Raw genomic sequence first — 3,621 nt, forward strand, 5'->3', positions numbered from 1 at the left:
AGCCAGGAGCTTATTCTTTAGCCTTTGTCTTTAATTTGTCTGAGAAACACTTTGGGAACTGTGGTAGGAGAGGTGGCAACTTCACAAGCTCCCATTCTGGTTCTTAGAACCCATCTTTTTCAGCCTTTTAGTATTACAAACTAGGAAACTGAGGCCCTGTGAGATGATGCGAGTTGATCGGATCACCAGCTAGTTCTGCGGAGAGCTAGGACTACTGTCACATTTAACAAATGTTTATGAAGCACCTAGTGTGTGCGTTGCATTGAGTTCAGTGCTTGTTACACCGCTGTGAGCTATCCTTTATGAATTATAATAACATGGAAAGAGCTTATCAGGATTTATAATGTTTTTTTCTCTATCTTAAAAAAAGAAGCCTCTCTGAACTTATCACTGAGATATTCAAGGAAATTCAGTAGCTGTAATGACAGGGAAGAGTCCTAGTCAGAATCAGCAGTGAGCAGTTGTATGCCAGTGCAGGACATGTTGCCACTGAGAGGGAGATTTCCATGCGAAAGTGGGACCAGAAGTCAGGGACCAAATACAATGATTAAATGTAAAGTAAGAGCAATTAATGTGTCTGGACACAAATTAATTGAGTTCTTACCAGATAAATAGTCAGGTCATACTGACACTTGAATTCAACATTGCAATAGCCGGGAAAGAGAGAGCAGTGAATTAGTTATATCTTTATTCCAAAGAGAAGGGATACTGGTTTTGTCAAGTACAAACTCTTGTCAGATGCCTTTACCTGCTCAGATCTCCAGTTACTGTTCAAAGTTCAACTTTCGCTGATGTGAATTGCACAATTATGCCAGCTTGTCAGGTTCAATCCAGACAACATCTGAGAAAAAGGAACCATGTTCAGTAGAAATAAGCAAAAGCTGTTTGCACTTCTGGAGTGTAGGAGAAACAAGGCATGTCGAAGTGGGACAAGACAAGAGATACTACCTAGAAAAACTGCTTTCTGATATGCTGATATCAACGAAATTTGCTCTCCTCTTACAACTAAAAATTTTCAAAAATTCTAAGCCAGAGAGACAGCAGTTTAAGGTACTCTACTAAAGTTTTCAGTGTTGTTTCTAGAAGAAAAAAAGTCCAACCTTTGTGAGTCAGAGTCATGCTGTCTGGCCATAAAACAGGGACTTCTTTTGTACATATGATACCTTTGGGAAAATTAAGAAAAAGTGTCTTACATAAAAGGCATCTCCTTTGAGTGGGCGAATTGGAGCCCAGCACTGGGGCTCAGGTCTTGGGATGAGAGAAAGAGCTGGATCTCAATCCAAATGTGGTCTTCTGTCTCTGTACTTTGTGCAGGGCATGGTGTTACCTAAATGTTCTCCCTTGAAACCTCATGATTTTTGGAACTTCTCTCCTGGTCACTATAAGCTGTCTTGGGCCTTTTGTCAGACCTGGGGGTTATTGCAAAGGTGTGAATTAGCAGTTGCCCAAGGCATCAGAGTATGGAGTAGGGGGAGGGTGCCAGGGAATCCAAAAGATAATGTCTATGGACAAAGAAGAAGCGAAGGACCAGGGGGTCCAGGTGAAGGCAGAATCCAAAGGAACTGGGCAGAAAGGCAAAATTTGACCAGATAAATCAGGTCAGAAAGGCAGGTTCTGAAGGGAAGATGGCAGGTGGGCTGGATGATTCTTAAAGGGGCAGAGCCTGTCAGCATGCTGAGCTGGATTAGAGGCATCAGTAATATTTATCAGTGGAGTTTTGGGGGAGGAAACCAACTATAAATACTATCTAGCTCTGGAGCAGCACCGCCTGGGGTCTAATTCTAATAGGGCTCTGGCTAAAAGTCACTTATTTTTCACTTCTTTTTTCCACTCAGATCCCACATTCTATCCACTAGAAAAACCTGTTGTCTCTACTTTCAAAATATATCCAGACTGTGACCACTTTTCACTGCTACTACTTTTGTCCAAGCCATCAAGACAATATTCTTGCCCATCTCTGCTTTTGCCCTTGCTTGTTTCATGCCATGAGTTTATTCTTATCACACGGACATTCTAAAGGACCTTGCACTCCTTCTCACTCAGAGTGAAACCCTGAGTCGTTACAATGTCTTTCAAGACCTATGTGATCTGAACCCTTGTCCTCTTAGACCTCATCTCTTAACATACACCACTTGATTGTCGCTTGAGCCACACTGGCCTGTTTGCTTCTGCTTGAGAAAGACTTTTGCCTCAAGGTCTGTCTTTGCACATTCTGATTCCTCTGTCTCAGGGAACACCCTTCCCTCCATTAATCATTTCTTTCAAGTTTCTTCTACAAATGCCATCCAGAAGGGGACTTCAGATCATCCCATGTAAAATAGAAACACACTACCCCCTGCACTCTCCATTTCCTCTCTGATTGACTTATTTTTTTCTTAATAATTCTCCACTTCTGAGGAGAACAAAGATGGCAGCATAAGGTACCGACCTGTGCATGCTGCCTCCCACAACATCGAAACTACCAACTATAAGACAAACAGCTATCATTCAGAACCATGGGAAAGCTGGCCCAGTGGAAGCTCTACAACTGGAAGGAAAGAAAGAAGAGCATTGAGACTGAGTAGGAGCTACAGAGGTGCCAAGAACAGAGGTACGGAGTCTCGCGCCAGGTGGGCTGAAACTGGATGCGCTTTTTTTTTCAATCGGAAGGGGTTACAAATTCTCGAATCCACTGAGCTTGTTTGGGGCGGGATTCTGAGGTCCCAGAACCCTATGGGGAGAGGTGGGACGGCCTGGCAGCGGGACGGAGAGGGAGGGTGGCTTTCTCACGGAACTGCTCGCCGGCACTCGGGGACACAGAAATGCGGAGTCGCAGAGATGTGAGGAGTCACGGAGACACCATTGCCCCTTGCTCCACCCTGGTGACTCCCAGAGACCCTGCCCTACTCAATTTACATCCCCACTCAAGCTGTGTTGTTGGCACAAAAGGAACCACCTGCGCTTTTGCAGGCCAACCCAACAAACTGTAGATTTCAACTCCTTGCATACATAAGGGACACACTCAAGAAGCAGAATCAGGTTTGGAAGAAGCCGGAGCCAGGCCTGGTGGGGCCGGTGACGTGGAACCGCTGTGCCAGCAAACACAGAAGGAGGTCCATCAGATCCAGTCTCACATGGGACGCTGGGAGACAGCAGACAAGCAGTCTGTGCACTTAGTAGAAAATGATATCCAAGCAAGCATACCAGATATTCAGCCACCAAGAACGCCTGGAGATTTTGTCCAGCAAGGAACCGCCCAACAAAAGACAGAATGCCAAACTTCGTGTAGATGAGACGGCCCCCATGAGGCTGAGACGGCCGCCGTGAGGCTGAGATGGCCCCCGTGAAGCTGGTACGGCCCCTGTGAGGTCGAGACGGCCGCGGTGAGGTTGAGATGGCCCCTGTGAGGTTGAAACAGCCCCAGTGAGATTGAAATGACCCCGGTGAGGTTGAAACGGCCTCTGTGAGACTGTGATGGCCCCTGTGTGGCTGAAACGGCCACTGTGAGGCTAAGACGGCCCCGGCGAGGCTGAGACGACCCCTGGGAAGCCGAGAAAAATACCACATGATCTCACTCATTTATGAATAATAAAGTCCATTATAAACTGATGAACAAAAATAGATACAGAAGCAGAGCAGCAT

This window comes from Myotis brandtii, unplaced genomic scaffold (genome assembly GCF_000412655.1).
Source record: "Myotis brandtii unplaced genomic scaffold, ASM41265v1 scaffold58, whole genome shotgun sequence".
Lineage (NCBI taxonomy): Eukaryota > Metazoa > Chordata > Mammalia > Chiroptera > Vespertilionidae > Myotis > Myotis brandtii.